Source organism: Passer domesticus, chromosome 1 (genome assembly GCF_036417665.1).
Source record: "Passer domesticus isolate bPasDom1 chromosome 1, bPasDom1.hap1, whole genome shotgun sequence".
Classification (NCBI taxonomy): Eukaryota; Metazoa; Chordata; class Aves; order Passeriformes; family Passeridae; genus Passer; species Passer domesticus.
The window spans coordinates 22289778-22309964 of record NC_087474.1 but is presented as its reverse complement, the minus strand read 5'-3'; the positions used below and the strand labels follow the sequence as shown (position 1 = coordinate 22309964).

Below are 20187 nucleotides of genomic sequence, written 5' to 3'. Positions count from 1 at the left end.
AGTCTAACCCGGCCAAGGGGTGACACACGGGGCATGTCTTCTGTGCTGGTGCAAGGGAAGAGCACAGACCAGACAATCTCTCTGCAAGAGGGACGGTGACGAGCCCAAGTCGTTTGCACTGCCCACCTGCAGCTGCAACACATCAGGGAATTGTTAGAAAAGTTGCCTTCCCTAATAATTGTATGTCAGTCTTTCCAGTGTGAGATTTAGTTAATATATATGTTAGTTAATGTATACATTATATACTGTAATGCAATGGAATTGTGGTATTATATTGGACATTGTAGTATTGTTCATGCTCCAGTAAAACAAACTAAAGCACTACCTGGCCCTAGAAGTAAATGCCTTTGCTTCTGGGAAGCTTAGAGCTGTCTGTGAAGGATAAAGGATATGCCTGGACAACCAAGATAACCACCAGCATCCCAGCCTCTCTGACACGTCTTTGAAACCCTCTCAGTGTCATCTTGTATCATAGATAACTGGCAAGACTGGCTCCAGGGACATCTGGATCAGCAGACAAGCAGCAAGAATCCTGGAAAAATATAGTTGCTTTGCAAAGTTTTACTATGATTGCTTATCAGCAGCATGGGTGTCAGTGATTAGACAAATTGTGTTGTACCTGAATGTAGGAAAGCTAAAAGAAACTGTGTAAAGTCACATTCATGGTGCCCCATGTTGGCTGGTACACCTCATGTGCATGAATAAATATTTACTCTTGCAATTCTATACTGTTCCTAACTTCTCCATTCACATGGGCCAGTTGTATATTTTTATGATGGAGGTGAGCAGAATTGTGATACAGCTGCTGTGATCCCCACATGTCTGATCAGCACTAGAAATGGCAGATCCATGATTATCCAGGGCTAATCTGTTTATCTCTTTGTTGGGTTATAGTTCAGTGTAAACAAAATAAAGCACTTACTGGACCATTTGCACAGGTAAATGTAAAGCCTGGGAAGTTTGCTTTAGGGGAGGAAAAAAACATCTACTAATTAGGGAAACTGCTTCTTTCACTGGCCCCAGTGAAGGGACCTTGGGTAATTTTCCACTCACTTTACTTGTCCTTTGGAGGTGTAAGTTGCAACAGTTCTGTAGAACTGTTGTCATGAACAGGTTCTGATGCCAAGACAGAAAAAAAAAAGAATTCCTGGTGTAGAGAAATAAGCAATACTGCTTAACTAGTAAACTTCTGTGCAGGACATTAGAGCTGAAGGGAGAGAACAAAACAGTGCCAGAACTTGATTTGTATTTGCTAAAGGAGTAGCCTCAATCATATTGTTCCAGAATATTGCATGACCTCATGTTCACTGCATGTTCCAAGAAACGACAGTATCTAAGCTCTGAAGTGGTTCTCCAGAAGCTCTTCAACTGCTGTGGAGCTGGAAGTGATGCATGGTACTTCATATTCCTTTAAAGCCACAAGTTTAGCTCTTGTAAAGACTGACATTGTATTGCTGAGACATGCTGAGCATTTACAAACATGAAGAGACCTCATGGCACTCACTGTTGATTAAAAAATTGTGGTGATTTTCATCAGTGTTCTATTTGACGTGCTCTGGGTGTTGTTCTTTAAGTTTTTTATGCCCCAGTAGGGGAAAGACAAAGATTGATGAATGTATATATCTGCTACTTCAAGAAAACTAACAGGTTGATTCTATGCTCTTGAGGGGTTACCACTGGGATTTTTTATGCTTTGTAGTCTAAATTCACTGACCTGTCTTAACAGTGTGAGAATTCCATGTCATGAGTATTATTTATAACTTGGCTTCATGCCATTTGGGAGAAAAGAAAAAAGCCAAACCAAACCAAAACCAAAACAAAAACAAACAAAAAAACCCAAAACAACCCCCCCCCAAACAAACACACAAAAAATCAAACAACCCCCCCAAAAAAAAACCAAACAAACAAACAAAAAAAAAAGACTGGTGGAAGAAATTAAAGAAATGGAAGAAACAGATGGTATCAGGTACTGTTTTGGTGGGATTGTAGCTTAAGGCCTCTCCTCGTGTCATACATGAGTTGCTAAACAGCGAACAGAGACTGCAAAGTGAATCAGCTTACCCTAAAGTAAGCATATACTGTATAATCACCTGGATTGGACCATAATTTTGATCTCCATTAACTATATTAGTATATCGATAGCTACATTTAAATTACTGTACTAGGGTGTGTTGATCTTCGGCTGAAGCATTTCCTAAATTATTGATATAACACTTGGTGAAAGAAGTGGCTTCTTGGTGTTCTTTTTGGTGTTACTGCAGTGGCTATTTTCTGTTCTGAATCAGCATGATTGTTGGCAATTATTACAAAGTAAGGGATCATATTATGAACATGGTCTTTTTTTTTAAAAGTAAAAATTGATTGCTATTTAAAAATCATTGCCAGAAGGAACATTGCCACAAGTTGAACCTTAAAGGCCTGAATCCTATTCCGAAACCTATTTTGTCATTTTTGAGATTTTTACCTTTTGAAACTTAATTCATTAATATATTCAACAGGTAGATTTTTTTGAGCTCGTGAAAAAGACACGAAAATCCAAGTTTCACTGAATAGGACAAAGGTTTCATTCACTTTAGCAGGCTGCTTGCGTCACTGGCTGAGAAAGTGTGCTGAGATTTAGGACTTCCAATCTGATTTTTGGCACTAGAAGAGTGATGTAATTTCCTGAGCTGTGTGTCCATGCTGGAAAATTAGAAAACATGGGCATTTTGTACAACCAACTTTATTTAAAAGCCCAAGAAATGACACATTGTGGTGAAACTCAACTGAAATACACTTCTGTTAAGTAAAGAGGATCTCTGAAAAGGCATGCTTTTCACAATTATAAAATTTTTGATCTTATTGCTGTAATAAGATTTTGTATAATAGTTAATCTTTACAAAATGGAATGTATTATTTTTTAGTAACCATGAAACAAAGACAGAATCAGGTGTTGTGACATCCCATTTTTATTGACAAAACCTCCTTTGGAACGATATTGCTGTAGGAAAAAACCTATATGCTGTCCTTACAGGACTCCTTCTTGAACTCTTATTTAGAACACTTATTTATAATGTGTAAGTGGGGAGTGTCTGGGCGAAAACATTAATGGAAAATTCTGGATGGCATTTTAGAGGCCATAATTTCTACTGGTTCTCAGGAAGGAGTGCATGAAGCTGAATATTCTGAAACTGAGGTCATGCAGAACTGGGAAAATTTAGCAGAAGATTCAATTCATATTAGCTTTTCCTCCTCTGAGGGTGGGAGATTCTGTTTTACATTTCTTTAAAATGATGCTTTGAAACTTTAATGTAATGTAATTTGGCTCCATAGTAAGATCAAACATTCATGTGTTGCGCTTTCAAGTTTGAAGTACAAATTAACTTTTTAACAGCTTAGGCTACTACTGATTTGTAGGATTATTTTTAGCTGTTTAAAAAATAATTGTTTGCCTTTTCTTATTTTAGTTAGAATTTTTTCCTTTTTTTTATTTGCAGCCAATGTGAAAAAAAATAAGCATCAGTATATTGTTTTTTCATCCAACTTGGTTGCATTGTGTGGTTTTCTTTATCTTACCTCCACATGAAGAACCACTCAAGAAGAGTCCTGGAGGGTATATGCAGTTTCTGATCCCCATGGCAGTCAGCTGATCAACACTTGTGAAGAACACTTTGCTTCTCTAATGTGAGTGATTTCTAGCTGTTAGATCTCTAATGACTTTTAGCTATTAGATTTTCTGTGCGGGCTGTAGGGGTGCCTACTTTGGCTCCAGAAAGAACATAATAGAGTAGTGGTGGTGCAGAATCACACAAAGAGCAATTTGGCATGTGCCAGAGTGGATGTCAAAATAGTTAGACAAAAGCCATTGTGTGTTCTTAGGAGATTGATCACAAGCAGGGCCTGAAGCAATTCCTGAAGACCGAAAAAGCTAGCAGCATCATCTAACACTACTTATCCTATGAGTTTCTTGGAAAACATTGAGAAAAAACATTACCATGGGTGATGTGAAAATTAAAAATATTCTGGAAAATTGGATAGAGTCCTTTCTTAATTCTTATAGTAATAGCAATGTGGAGAAAAACAATACTGGTTTTCACTTTCTTGGGTTGTGACCTAAAAACCTTTGTGATCAATTGAACAGAGCACAAATGTTTTTGGGTAGATTAGAACAGGTAGGTGACATACCCAGTGCCTGAGGTTGCCTGTGTACAGTAAAAACTAAGTGGTCTTTTAAAGACCATTTCTAGAAATGTTTTGGTCACTTGGAGCAGAAAGTAAGTAACTACAGGGAGTTTCTGCAGGCATTTTTCAAAGAGAGGAACTGAGAACTGCTATCTCTGGTTGTGTGGCTGGTATTTTAACCTTATCTAATGCACACATTGAAAGAAATCTTACAGGTATCAAGGAAAAAATCCTGTCCGTTGATTGTGCTGAAAGGATTGTGGATAGACTTGTTCTTCACTAACTGCAAGTCCTTTTTCCTTCATCAAGAAGCTTCACTGATAAAATAGTTCATCTCATACAGCTAGAAATCTACATTAAACATATAACAATAAACCCTTCTATTCTCTGTAAAGTACATTAGGCAGCTGGATAAAAGGACTGGAAAAGCTTGATTATAACTGAAATTTATAGAAGTGGCAATTTTGTCCTAATTAAATGGAAATTTGAAGCCAAAATGAAGTCCTGTTGCTTAATTTGGTATAGCTATTATTCATGAGTAGAGAACCTAATGTGTGAAAATTCCTTGGCCAGATTATGTAATTTTAAAAGTTGTATTGTTTTGAAAAAGTTTATTAATATTTTTCTCCCCAAATAAACAGCTGTAAGGAAGTGTTCTGACATTAGTACTGGAACGGTCTACAGTGGCTGTAAGAAAGTTTTTATGTTTGACCTCATCAAATGTGAAGGTAACTGACCTCTAGAGATGTGTTGCTGTGCTTCTGCTGAGGATTTCAATGGAATCAGTGATGGCCCAGACTGTAATGAATGACTGAAGGAGATGTAAGAAAGTGGGTCTGTTACCTACAGTATCTTGGGGGCAGTTTCATTAAAGGCTACAGAAGCCTTCATGGCTGATCAGACTACTCTAAGAGGGTTCTTATCATACACAAATAAGTAACATGATGCCCCTAAAATATAAAGAAGGATAATTTTGTTTTTCAGATTTGTTTCTACTGTTAAATTGCAAGGCCTCCAAATACATACATACATGCACTTTTTTTCTGATCATACAACTGATCTTTTCACTTAGTCTTGATAAAAGCAAGTTTGAGTTCCTTTGTTTCTTCCTCCTTTTTAGGCTACTGTTTATAATCCCAAGTCATTTATCTTTGGTCAGAAATCTAGGAAAAATCTAATCCAGGAACTCGTGTATATGCAGTTTTTTTAGTTTTCTATTGTTACTGTATATTTAGTTCCACAGTTGTGTTTTTCACAATTTCTTCTTATTGGAAGTGTCTGGAAAGGGCATGGGTGCCATGGAGGCTTGATCCTGACTCCTGTAAAAGAGAAATGTTGTTTTTGTCTTTTAGTAAGAACTTGAGTTTCATTTCTGTCTTAATTGTGATTTCAAAAGTGTTATGATTAGAGGGCTGGTCTTTCTTTGCAGCAGAAAATCAGAGTGCAAAAATGGGATTTTTTAATTGTCTAGCTGTTACTGTTTCAAGAGAAAAGTGATATAAGAGAAAAATTATGCACATCCCTCAGGAGTCAGTGGAAGTAATTGCCTTTGAAATATCAGGTTTTCTAAATTTGCAGTTGGTGCATGATTAAGATGAGAAGGGCCTTCAGGAGTTCTGAGACTGGTTTTATTTTTCATAATGCTGTTTACCAGCAACCAAAAAGGTCAACATCCTAGGGACCTACAGTGACTGTATGAAGACTTTTTGTCCATTTCAACATTCATTTTTTATGCAATGCCATTTTTTTCCTTTATAGTGAACACATAAAAATTGCCATAAGCTGCACTTTTAAGGCAGTGTAAAATTCTAAGAGCAATAATTCTAATAACTCCTGTAGATCAGTGCTTGAAAACAGATACTCCAGAATGTCAAGCTTCATATGTATTCCTTGGCTCTGAAAGAAACTGCAGTAAATGCTGCTTTTATAGAGAGTTTCTGTGACTGCCAGCAGAAGGACTGTAACACATTTATAGGGAGTAAAAATTGGAATGAAACATGCCAGACTAGAACAGCAATTCCTTCCTTTTTACTACTGGTAGAGGATTAATATAATAAATCACTAGGACAATAATTGGAGATATATTTGAAAGATGACAATTATTAGAAGTTATAATTTAACTGCATGATAAATTACAAATAATGACAAATCTCTATACCATTTACCCCAACCCAGAGTTTTTGTTAAGGAATATGAATTTTCTCTCTATTTGTGAATGCAGAGAATGAAACAAAAAACTCTAACTTCTTTTTTATTAGTGTGTATGTGAAAGCAGAAATTTTACAAAGGCCAAATACAGCAATAGCAGCTTTTAACTGGAAAAAAATGAGTGACCATTGGTTACTAGAAAGGGTAAAGCTCATTGTATTTGACAGCAGTAAATCAGAGTATAGAATCCTTTGGAAGTAATTCATGTGATATTATATTCCAACTAATTAATGTACATATGAGATATAAAGTTCACAGTATGTTTCAAAGCAGACATGACCTTTCTTGGTAAGAAAAGACCCATTTGATGCTTTTGATTTTAAAGTGAAAATACACATCTCTGTAGATGCTCATATACCCGGCCTGATTTTCCACTGAATGCTGTTCAGGCCATCCTGATAATGGGAATGTGCTTTGAGACTATCTCTAGTCTGAAGCTGAGATATTGATAAAATGAAAGTCCATTCTAGGACCACTGAGACACATTCAGGGAGCTGGAGCACTTGACGAATGAGGAGATGCTAACAAAACTGCAGTTGTCCAGCCTGGACAAGGAAAAGAGGATTTCTGATTAGATATGAACAATGAGAATGGCTATTCTATGTCTGTGAAGCAACAGACTGCCCAGAAAATCTGTGCTATAATCATCCTTGCAAATTTTCAGTATCTGACTGCTGCCTGTGTGACCTGATCTAACTCTGTAAGTAGCATGCTGTAAGATGGAGACAGAATGTGGTGTTTTCTAAAGATGCCTCCCAAAAAGTTATTCTTTGACTCTGGAGTCTTTTACTTGAACTTTGTAAGATACAGAAAAATAGGTATCTTGTCAGTGTGATCATTGATGTTAGTCTAATAGGGAATGTAAAAAGTGCAATTGTATATGAAAAGTATGTAAGAAAGATTAGTTGTTTTGTCATTGTGCAGCCTTAAAAAATACCTTATGAATAAGGTATGTTTCTTAAATTGCAATATTCAGAAAAGCAGAATTATGTTTTCAGTGTTTCCATCCTTGATTTTAATCTTTCCCTGAAAAAATTGGTAGGAATCTTTCTGCTTATGCTTTTTCATTCTTCTTTCTAGTAAAGTTTTTACTTGCTTCTTATCAGAGATTGTAAATGGTGTGTGCTTTATCATTGCAGAATTTTCTCAGTGGAAAAAAGCCACCTCCTCTGAAGAGGAAAAATCATTCTGGAAAGCAAACATCTTTCCTTACTCTCCTACTCTATGTGACTATACACTCTTCAATATTACTAGGATGATAGCTATTTTAAAGATAAACAAAAAATGGCAGTATATTACTGGCAGACCTGGGCAAAACTGCTATGATAGGGGAGAAATGATGGCAGAGTAGGAATTGTATAGCTGTTAAAGAAGCCACAATATAAATCACGAGAAGTTTCTATACAGGCCTGAGTTGTTAAACCCACTTTGTCTCAGCATCATGGAGAAGGATTAAAACCCAATAAAAATCCTCTTCCTTTATTGCAGAATAATTTGCTTATATTACAGCCAAGAAGGCCAAAGCCAGCCAGCCAGAGATGGTAAATGGCAGTGTTTCTTCTACACTGAGAATAAATTTCAGGAGGGAAGTAATTTTCTATCATGTTTTCTGACATAAAGGGGGATTTGAAAAAAACTTCTGGACTCTGAGATAATTGAGAGCAAAGGCCTGCACATGTACTTTATATATGCGGTGTATACTTTTAGAAACAATTCCTTTCTTATAGAAAACAGCTTGAAAAGCTGGAATAAACCCCAGGAAAAACAAGTGATACAATTGCTCACCAAGAGCCTATCCCCGGACAGTGACCTGCAGCTCCTTGCTGACTTCCTGGAGTTCATATGTTGGGATATGATGTTCTGTGGTATGGAATGTGCCTTTAGTCAATTCAGGTCAGCTGTCCTGGATGTGCCCTTTCTCACTTTCTTGTGCAGCTGCTATCTGACAGGGCAGAGGAAACTGAAAAGTCCTTGACTTAGGGATTAAGGTGGTGACACACTAATGTTTTCACTACTTAGCAACAATAAAAATACTAGTGTCTTACCAAATATACTCTCACACTAAATCAAAAACACAGCACTGTATGAGCTACTAAGAATAAAATTAACTCATCCCTGAAACAAATACAAAGAAGCACATTGTTTCTGGGAACAACCTTACGTATAAGGTCCATTTGGTCTAGATCAGCCATTGTGTCTTTCACTGAAAATACTCTTGGGTCTGGATTTGAGAGAAAGATGAGTAAGCACAGAGCTCCCAAAGTGATAATTGCATTAGAATCTGCAGTTTGTATGAACTTATAGAAGTTTCCTTCTAAAGAAATTATTCTTAACAGAAACGAGAACACTGCTCTTTCCTCTGTGGTAAAGAAGAGAATTTATGTACATGTCGATAAATTTAGAGGTGAGACTGATCTCAATATCCTACCAGAGTTTTATGCATTTTGTGGGAGGCTGCTGATGACAGAAATACTTATTTTAGTTTGGCTGCTTCAGTTAAGTAGGTGTCTTAGCTTTCAGTACACTTTAGACATTGACCTGGACTTGTCTTGGGACTTATTCCTATTTGTAGACATTTCAGTGTTTGTTAAGCTTCTTACATGCCTGATGCCCTGGGAGCCCAGTAACAGAGGTAATTAAAAAAGACAATCTATCTTATGACAATATCTATGGCCTTGACTTCATTACACTGCATAGTAGGAGGTCATGTATTCATACATAGGAAATGTGCAGACATGAGCTGTAGGAGTGCAAATCCTCTCTGCTAACAGATGATCTTAGATATAAACTTAGCTATTCAGGAAGATCCAATTTACTGTAGAGAGAGGCATAAGTGTTACTTAAAATATTCCCTCAGGAGGGAAATGATAATTTTATTTTATTTTTCTTTCTTTTCCCCACATTAGAAAGAGCAATAATGAGATAATTTTTTAAGTGTGGTAGTTTGTGTGAAAATAGCACATCTCAATTTTGCAAATAAGAGATTTGCTATTGTTAGGAATGATATGTGTGAATGGCACACAGCCTTTGCTGTAAGATGTTGAGAGTAGAATCTTTGTAAAAAGCAATATCCTGATTTTCCAGTCAAATAAATGCAGAATCAGCTTCTTCCTGACACAATCTGAAATCAGAAAATATAAGAAGAGACCCAAATATAGCAAGGCAACTGAAAATTTATTACTTGTAAATCAGTCTTAGAACAGAATGACTAGTTTAAGGTAAGATAGAACTTTTCTATCTGAGATTGGCCCTTGACAATGCAGTTGTAACAGAACAAGAAATACAGATCTCACTTCCCTTAATGAGGCTGCCTGAAACTTTCTGTCCAAAGGAATGGGTTAAAAAGGTTCTAGATTATAACTGAGGTGTTGGGAACCAGGGCAAAACAAGCAAAAGGATCTGTTCAGTGGCTTCTGCCAGAGATGACTTGAAGTCTGAAGGCAAAAGGAATTCCAAATGTTTCATGTTGATAGAGCTGAAACACTGGCACACAAATTCTATGTTTATGGTATTTTTAAAAGACTTTTAATGATTAATGCTAGTTTTCTCAGATGAAGGGGAGACAGAAAAAGTGCCACTAAAAGCCTCACAATTGTTTCTTTGTATGCAAAGCCAAAAAGAAATGTTAAAACTTTATTTGGCAGTCAAAATAAAAATTACTTTGGGCTTTTGATGCCCTAGACATTTATTTTTTTATATGCCATATGCTCCCTTAAAATTATTTGTTTTAGAAATGTTGTTTCACTTGGAGGAAATGTGGAACAGGAGGAGAATTGCCACCAGCTGAAATTCTATTATATCTGTACAAGAAACTACAAACTATTATTTTACCTTTTCAGATCTCACTGCTGACCGATTTAATCAAGTTGTGTGAATTTGCATGACATCCTAGGGAAGGGCAGCACCTTTGACTAAGAGTGCCGGGTGTGCTCATGATGATTCTAATTTTCAATATCCCTTCCTAAAACAGGGCAGCTATTTAACAAAAATGAGAACACTGTCCCAAAGTATTTGCAATCGGAGTTGACTCTATATAATTACTTATATTATGGAAACACGCAGTAGTGAGAGAATAGGATGAGGAATTAATGTAGTTATCAATGATAAAAGGTGTTCTTGTTGAGTTCTGTTTTTCTGCTAAGCTTCCAAAATCCACATTTAAACAAGAAAGTAAAAAGTGCACCGTTGATTCATTTAGCACAGGGTTTGTAGGAGAAGGAATTTTCAGGGCTGGTTTGAAGCAGAAATCACCAGTGTTGAGGGAGTAGGCTTTTATGAGATCTTCATACATGAGGGGAAATGAGGCAGTTACAGAGCCCTGCTTGTTAACAACAGTGCAAGTTCACTTCTGAGACAGGCTGGAGGGACTCAGCTGACTTTCATGGCACAGCACATGTAAGCAAGCCAATGTGGTGGCATTGCAACTACCATTAATAACAAAGAAACGGCTAGCAAATTTTAGAAAAAAAAAAATAAATAATAAAACTATCAGTTCTTTAGCCTGCTTATAGGTGACATTTTCCCAAAAGCAAGAAAAGTAGCCATTTTACTTACTCTAGGCTCTATGTGGAACTCATTGTAGTTTGCTGGTTTATAGTCTTATCTTTGTCCCTGATTTCCTGCTTCTCTGCTCTCTCTCACTTGTACAGACCACCAGGGTACACCCATTATCACATTTAAGGGAATTTCTGGAGATGTGATTTCTACAGGTCGTTTCTGCTTTTTCTCACTGTCAGCAAGCTCTTTTTCAGCTATGGAGCTTATGAATAGATCCCCTAAACTGAGCTTCCCTCTTTATTGGTTGTTTTCTTGAAAATGCAATGGACAATAGGTCCTGTTTAACTGCTAAGTCCATCTTAAATTCGGGCCTCACTTTAAAGTACAAGAAAAGGGTTTAAAGAAATGTCAATGGTTTCTAAACATAGCAACCCATTTAGTTACCTCTTATTTCACAAAAGGAAGCTTTTAAGTACAAAAAAAGAATGCTTTTAGTATAAATTGTTATTTAATAAATTTTTATTTGAAACTATGTATTTACAGTTTATTAACTGAAATTCCATCCCTCTCCACTTATGTCCTCCCTCCCCTACAGTATTTTGTTTCACTATGAATTATTTCTTCTTTATGCCATCTACAAATGGCCAATAATGTGCTACAAAGCACAGGAAACTCTTACAACCTTTTACTAGGCAGAAGTAAATATATAACTAGTTTGTACAAACAGTTGTTTTGTACACGGGCTTCCTGCCAGTGTGCCCATTACTCCTGAGCCCCTTTTACCTGTGAAGTCTTATTCCTGCAGGTGTTCTAACCATGCTCATTCTCAAGTCTTCTGCTGAGCTCTCTGTTCCCTTCTCCTCCGCTCTGTATTAACTCATTCCCTTTGTGTGGCAGTGAGAACAAATGGGACAAGGGAAAGGAAAGGGCAGCTCTGTTAAATTCTTAGCAAGAAGCATTGTCTGGAAATCAAAGCCTTACTAAAACTTACTTGACTGGGAGTTGGACTTTGATGGTCCTAGTGGGTCCCTTCCAACTCAGAATATTCTGTGATCTGTGATTCTGTAGAGTGGGCTGGGGAACCTTCCCCCCATGTGCCCAGGGGCAAGGACTATGTTGTTCTCAAGGAGACTGAGACAGACAGAGGACATGGAGTGCTGCTGTGTAAGCAGATGAGAATTGAGATCATCAAGTTGTTGATCTGGTTTTGGTTTGTTTCTCCATAGGGGAAGGTAGTGTTTCAAACTGATAAAAGTTTGAAACATAGTGCATGCAAACTAAAGAAATTACTTCTGTTTCCTAAAGAATTTTAGTTTTTAAATTTCTAAACTTCTCAGTGTGCTACTGTGCACCTTTAAGAATGTTTTTGTGACATAGATTTTCTGTAAAGTGCAGAAGTGCTGCAACTGTGTTAGTAACACACAATAGAATATATTCTCGGTGAGTTATTAACCAGTACTGAGAGAGAACAACTAAAAATGTTGCAAGGTTTATTTCTGTAAAAAATAACATTCTGTCTTTTATTTAAATTAGATTTGCACTCTTTTTCATAAGGCTGGTTTTGTCTTTGTCTAGCTGGCTTTCCTGCAGCTTGCAGCTAGGTGGGGTGAGTGCAACACTAAAATTCAGTCCAAAGACCAGCACTGAATTGTGAAATACAGTGAGTAGCTAAATTGAAAATCTGAGAGTATATTCAATATATGGCTACACAGAAATCTTGTTTAGGTAAAACAGGCTATATTTTGATTTTTGGCAATTCAGTAAACAAGATACACCTTAGATTTTGGTTTCATGGCTACTAAATGATTTCAAACCTTTTACTGCAGTTTTCATATTCATCATGGCTTACACCTACAGTACCAGATTATATTCTTTAACATTGTCTGTGCCAATGTAATTGATTTAGAGGGTCATATATGGAATTTAAAGGTGGTGGGGAAAGGGCTGTGGTTTTATTTCATAAAACAAATCAAAAAAGTCAAGGAAAACAATATTTTAAAATTTTTCCTTAAATATTCATCCTTCTAAATCACTTAATGGAAGTAACCACTAGATAATCATCTGTCTTTCTTGGTTTTATGCCCTATTGTTAAATTTTTAACTGCTTTTTTTCTTTTTTTCCAACCATGGACACTGAGCCTTCATTTATCTCCTCTGTCACTTAGTTCATAAAAACATGGCAATGAAAGCATGGCAAGACTTTGAGAACAAAATGTTTTCTAATCAAAAAACATTGGCAGCTAAGGGAAAGAAAAAATTGGATGCTTAAGAACATGTTAAATAGAACCAGATGAAATTTTTAACTTTGCAAAATGGAATACTTGCACACACTTTCTGTCTAGAAGATACGGAGCCATGGATTTTGTACAATTTATGCCCTGATAGCTATATACAATCTACAATACTTATTGTAGAATTTTTTCCACCAATTCTTTTGTCAATCCCAGAAGCTTTGCTGATAAAATTGCTACATGGGGGGGGGGGGGGGGAGCTGAGGAATGGAAAGAGCAATTGACTAGCTCAAGGTCCTACAGGAATACGTGGTAGAGATGGCAGCTGAATCCAGGACTGGTATCACAAGTCAGTTTTATACAAAACAACCCATTTTCTCTACTTAGTGCAATAAAATACTTAGCGCAATAAAATTGCTCATTGTCAATGAGCAATTCAGCTGCATAAAAATCTTGTCAAATCATGGTTCACTAGGGTCCAGTTCCAGAGTTGCAAAGTACCACAGAACGAGTTCTTTTGTGTTGGCTGTCTGAGCTAGTCTGGGCTTTGGAAGGCTCCTGTGGCACTGTCTCTGTGGAATATTCCTGTAGCAGTTTAATTCCATATTTTAGTTCCTTCTGTGTATAACCAAGCCGTTAGCCACTAACATTTTTGCTGCTTTCTACAGAGTACTTTATATTTTCCAAGTGTGCTATTAGTGCTAGGCACACCAGTTATGTCAAGGAAAAATTGAAGATGAAAAAGTCTTACGGCATATTGTTTTACTTTGGAGGAGAATGAGACATGCAGAGGTTAAGTAATGTGATTGTAGAAACTGTGGCCTCACAATTTTCACATGGATCTGGGTGGCACGAGCCCTGTATTTCAGCCACAGCTCTGTCTGCCCCATTATGTGGTATTGATAAGTAATTGCTTGCCCTTTGTTTTGTTTTTCCGACATGCAGAAGACATCTTTTGTGTGATGGTGCACAATGCCTTGTCCTGCAATCAATCCAATACACCAAATTTTAAATATCTTTTAAAGGAGGTTAGGTTCTAGCAAAGGTTAGGAGGTTAGGTTCTACACTACTTTCTCAGTCAAGCTGAGAGGGTTGCTGTACTGCACTGCACACACTGTTTTGCCAAGGGCACTGTGTACAGAGGAAATGAACCACTTACTGACTTCCAAAATTCTGAATGACTCTGTCCTGGCTTTGGTGGTGTTTAGAGCAGTAGCTAAAAGTCAGTCTGGATTTGCTGCAGTGAAGAATACTTTGTATATTTCTCTTCTTTTTCTGATGAATCTGTGGAATAGATAATGATAAGGGCGCTCTAGTCTCAGAGAAAATTGCTGATAACAGAGTTAGGACTGTTGATTGACCCTAGCTCATACTCTCTTCATGATAATGCTGCTCACTGATGACTGCATTGATCTGCTCTCCACTCTTTCCTACAAAATCCAAAGGAATTGAGTTCATTGTGCATATTGTAGTTAAATACAAGGTGTATTACTTTCAGACTTTTGAGTTGGACATATGGCTTCATCAACAAAGAATCTGACTGAAAACTGGTAAAGACAGCTTTCCTGTCTCAAAAATTGTCTGATATGCCTTAGCCTGCCATATACACAGTGCTAGAGAGAGTGTCAGGCAGAACTCAGTGACTGCTCTCTGCACACTCTGTTATACAAACCGTGGTATCTTGGTCACCAAAAGCTGTAATGAATACTACTTCCATTTTGGCATTGAAGGTGTTTTCTCACCTCTTTTGGATCTCATCTGTGAAAGATTAATCAAGCTTCCAATCAACATGAAGCAGCAAAGATTTAACAACTCTTCTTTGAAAGAAAACCCTGAATCTGGCACCTACTGTATCCTATTTGCCTGTCAGTAGGCTAGGCAAGTGGCTTCCTAATTTCAAGAGAAGTGCTTGCAGAGAGAGATGATTGCTCATGCCAGTAGCTCTCTCTGATGAAAAATGGAAAGCAATGATTATCTTCGAAAGTCCATGAAGGTTCAGTTAAGGTAAAATATGAGACATTTGATCAAAGGACTAAAAAGTACACAAATCCCAAGTGAAGGTCTAATTCCATGACAAATAACTCTGTTCAGCCTTTACCAAGAGACATAAGGGCACCAGAAAAACCATTCTGGATGATTGAGGATACCCATCCCATAGTTTGCTTTAGGAGGATTAAGAGCACATCTGCTTCCCTTTGTCAAGCCACATATTTCCCAGACTGTTGATAGATTAGGTTAGCATCAGTGAGATGCAGACTGCATGATATGTATATTTTCATCCTCTTGAAGCCTTTTTCTTTGTTTCAAGAGTGGGAAGAAACCTGAAATAAAAAAAATTTAACAAAGTATTTTTTCCTCTAAAGTTTTTTTTTGTTTGCTTATTTTAGGAGGATTCAAGAAAGACTTATTATCACTGAGATTCAAACAATTTTTTTCAATCTATTTTATATTTTTGACAGTGAACTGAAAAGTTGATCACTGGTGAAATTCAGTGACTTTTCCTTCCTAATTTGTAGTCCAAGGACCTATACCCTTATCTGGTAGAGAATCCCATTAGAGATTTAGTTTGAATGAAGCTCTGAAGTCCCTCTGTGTCTGAACGAGGAATAAGGAGTTTCAGACAGAACTAAGAGCCAGGAAATCTTCAGCTTTCTCTGGTTTTAATTCTGTATATTTTTCATTAAGTCCCATGTGCTTCCATGTCAGAAAAAAAATGAAGCTATTTTCGATCATTCTTTTTCTAACCATTTGTTTTAGGACAGCCACAGGGCTGCTCTAAACTAAACTGCTTCCTAATTATCCTTAAAAGACAATTTCACGTGAGTGATGAAGATAATGGATGGAAGATGGAGATAAAAGAGTCACTGAAGTTCACTGGTTTTGACCTTCTACCCTGTCTCCCAGCCCCCATTGTTCCCAGGCCTGGCAAGATGGAGACAGAATCTGGATCTTAACCATTTTGTAGCCTGGAGCAAGTAAAATCTTTAAACTCATTGTCTTTTCTTTTTTTTTCCCATTTGTAGGAAATAATCTCAAAGTAGCAGGACTACCTCTGCAAATCAAAATCAAAAGTAGGACTGTGACCAGAGACTACTATTATTCAATAATTTGGTTTAACAATAAAGGAATATTTTGATTAGTAATTTAATGAACAATGGAATATCCAGTAATCAGGTAGAGCTTGCAAAAATTTTCAGAAAGCAGCAATCTGGTTTTTTATGCATCATAAGAACTAAAGACGTTGCTATATAGGTTTATGTAATGTACAGGGATTGCCCTTCTCAGAAAATTTTGGTTCTCATTTGCCTCTCATTTTTTGGCCAGGATGTGGCTGCATGTCTAGCAAATAAAAAGAATACACACTTAACATTCTTTAGCAGTGTAGAGTCTTTTCTTTTCTTTTCTTTTCTTTTCTTTTCTTTTCTTTTCTTTTCTTTTCTTTTCTTTTCTTTTCTTTTCTTTTCTTTTCTTTTCTTTTCTTTTCTTTTCTTTTCTTTTCTTTTCTTTTCTTTTCTTTTCTTTTCTTTTCTTTTCTTTTCTTTTCTTTTCTTTTTAGAAGGAAAATATATTTCACAGAGACTGTCCACTGAATTTATAGTGCATCACTATGGTGATCACAATGAAAAATGCAATAGTTATGAACCACCATGTCCTACAAAATGTTAAGAAAATGTAAAATTTCATACAATGGTGACACCTTACCTGTAAACCTATGGTTCTGTTTAGAAAACTCTTCATTATAATGAGAGTCATTGAAGTAATTTCCTTTACATACTTTTGTCATTGAGGTTAAGAGCTCAGTTTTGCTTTTACAGAAATGCTCTGCTTTTAGAGGGAATGTGGGTCTTGGGCCACATGAGGAAAGAGTGGAGTGAGGCTGCAGCTGGGGAACTGCTACCTACCTGCAGGACTTGGAGGGTGGGATGTCCCTGCAGACCAACCGCTGCCGGCTGTGGAGCGTGCTCCAGCATCCCTCCCCATTCCCCCATTCCCCCGTTCCCTGTCTGCCAAACAGGACTTGTCAGCAATCTAAACTCATCTACCTGATGTTGGATCCCAGAGCTGGAGGGAAGCTGAGGAGCTGTTGTGTGGTCACCTGAGACAAAAACACCACATTGAAGAGAGCAAGATGGAGCCAGAGGAATGTCTCGTGTGTGAAGTATGGGGCTTGACAAGTCTGGCACTACTCACTCTGATACTGCTTTTGACTGAATTAGCTTTTGGTCTGAGTTACACAATGATAAATCTCTGTAACTCTATTGAAGTTTACTCAACAAAATTAAGTATCAGAGTTTATTTTAGGAGAGTTACTCTGCATTTTACCAGATGCAATTAATCCTGTCTGAGTTATATCGTTGTCTTTGATTCTGAACACTTGAAATGTAAACAATACATCCAGAACATTTATGGAATGATGAAAGGAGAAATTCTCTTCCTACTCATATCTACGGAAAATGAATGTTTACGACTTGACACTGGTTCCATCAAGGCAGAATGTAGCCCTGGATGTGTATTTTAGATGACACTCAAGCTGTGATTGGGTGAGGTTCACCTAGACTGTAAGCTTAACCAAACCTTTTCCTCTCTTGTAGTAACTGCTTTCCTCCTCCCATTTCCTTCCACTTCTTTTTCCACATTAATGATTAATTGCTTATGTTCCTGCTCTCTTACTAAAATGCTGAGTCTTTCACCTACTGTTTCCTTTTGGTTTATTCCTTTATAGCTGTTCCAGCTAAGCACCATCTATATGCAAAGCATCTAAATGTTTATATGGAACATGTGGTTCTTATTTAGCTTTGCTCCAGACATGACGTGTATGTGCATAGGAAGGAAGATGAAGTAGTTAACAGTGCTAACAGAAAACCTAGATATTTTAGAAGAAAACTGCTTGCTTAAGTGAACTAAAAAAAATATAATCTTTCCAATTAAAATATTCTTAAATCAAGAAAAAAAAAAAAGGAGATCCTGGATTAGTACTCCAAAAGGAAATATCTTTAGCATTGCAAATTGTTGCTCTGCAGTCTGAAACTACGGCAACATTTCCAAAGTCTGTTTTAAATAAGCAGGATTCTTAAGGAATGCAAAATGTAAAGCTTAAATATGGGTTCATTTCTTTGCTTTTTTCTATTTTTTTTCTCCTTTTAGTTTTTTTCCTCTTTCCCTCTCTTCTACTACTTCTACTTTTTAAACTTTTTCTACTTTTGCTACTTCTTCTTTTAATTTTTTTTTTTTGTATCCTTTTATTTTCTTTTTTCTTTGTGCACAGACAACTTTCCAGATTTTAAAAAAAATCTCTCTTCAAGACGTGGAAGATTCTGACTTTGCATATATTTATGAGGAAGTAGTACTTTAAGTCTCATTTAGTGAGGAAATAATCCATGGAGTCTCTAGTCCTTTTTACTGAGGACTATAGGACTAGCTAACTCTAGGAACCCTTTAACTGCAATCTATATAGAAAATAATTTACAAGGAATAGTGGAGCATCAGGAGACTATTAGCTTGACTTTACTATGGTTTACAGTGAGGATTTAGATACCTGAGAGATGGATGTTCAAGACCTTATGTGGCTGTTGTGCATCTAGGAACTGATTTTTCTGCACGTTGTTGTGCTTCTGAACTCCTATACAGGTTAAAATTCACCTTGCCTGTCATAAGGAATATAATTTAAAGGGAAATAAAAACTATGTGTGTGTGAGAGAGAGTTTAATACTTGCACAGACATGGAGTAAACTCTTCTTTGAAGATAATGGAGAGCAAAGGTTGTGATGTGCTACCATAGTTCTCAGGTAACACACAGTGGTCTCAGTTTCTGGGTTGGAGTGATGTCTCCATCATCTTGATTTCCACATCTCTCAGGTGGTAGGACTCTGTGTCCTACTACCTGAACACTCTCAGGTGTCCCTAGGAGAGTTTCTGTCACAGGTAGCCTTTGTGTTGCAGCTCACGGGCTTTAGAACTGGGGTTTGGTTTCCACCTATTATTGCAGCATTGCCATTCTCTACAGACATCACAGCTTTTGGTTTCCATGGTGCAGAGACCTGTGTCTTGTTAACCACAGGCAAGGGGTGCAAATTCAGTCTACTGTGCATATGACTTGCAACATCAGCGTTACTTTGCATCCCTCAGTACACAGAGAGAATGGAGAGCTGAAGTTAGATTTGCTGTTTGTTTTCTCTGTGTAGTGAGCAAATACCTTCTTACGTGTTTTGGTGTTTCTGTGCTCCTCTCTGACAAAGTGTATCCATTCCACTTCTTATTTGAAGTCCTTTTGGACAGGAATGTTCTTCTTGTACAGTATCTAGTGGAGGGGGTCTTGACCCGCAGCTGAGGCTGTGATGAGTACCGTGAAAATGCAAACATTAGGAATATAAAAATGTACCACATAACCCCAAACCCAGCTAGCACAGACTCCTCCTTCTGATGGTGGACAATTTTGACTAGTTAGGGTACATATATAAGATACAGGGCAAGTGCAGCAAGAGGTTTATTCTAATTTAACTTGCTGATAGTGGCACTCAGCAGCTCTATAGGGACTTGTGTAGCCACGGTGTGCATCTAGATCATCCTGTGCCACAGACACTAATGGGCCTGTCCTCCACATCCATTCCTTTCTCTAAAACAAAATGTAAAGTAAAACTAGGTAAATACCAAAGGTTATATAAATATTAGTGTGGGTGAAAGTTAATACTATGGAGATTAAGTAAGAGATCAAATTTTGTGGATGAGCTGCTAATGCTGTTAGAGATTTTAGGGAGTGAGGACAACACAGCTCAGAAACCATTAGCTCACTCCTTCCAAACACATTTTTATTCCATGAGCAGGTCAGGGAACCACACCTCAATTCTCAATTCCTCAATTCAAGTTTAAAAACTTGTAATGTTCTTATTCTTTTCAGCTTTAATGGCTTAGAGCATAAGAGCAATCTGTAGCTATTATTTACAGGAAAATAATTTTCCAAATAGCTATGTTATAATTATTTTCTTTAGCAAGACCAGTATACTTGTGTCACCTCATTTTTTCCTGTGCATAAGAAACACAGTTTTATCCAACTGAATGAAAAATGAACAACCTTGTGTCACATTCTTCATTG

The 20187-nt window shown here is 37.1% G+C and overlaps 1 long non-coding RNA gene across 7 annotated transcripts; it reads right to left on the bottom strand.

Moving 5' to 3' along the window:
- Positions 1-6158: 6158 nt before the first annotated feature.
- Positions 6159-19094, bottom strand: LOC135294588 (uncharacterized). 7 transcript variants are annotated; one of them, XR_010356683.1, is made up of 9 exons: positions 18818-19094; positions 18634-18717; positions 17141-17193; positions 14947-15418; positions 14257-14381; positions 11858-12026; positions 11650-11750; positions 8155-8311; positions 6159-6914 (listed from the first exon to the last, which is right to left on the bottom strand). It is a non-coding gene; the product is annotated as an uncharacterized LOC135294588 (long non-coding RNA). The 7 variants fall into 7 exon arrangements; XR_010356680.1 differs by lacking the exon at positions 14947-15418 and having other exon boundaries at positions 18634-18742; XR_010356677.1 differs by lacking the exon at positions 14947-15418.
- Between the last annotated feature and the right edge of the window lie 1093 nt (positions 19095-20187).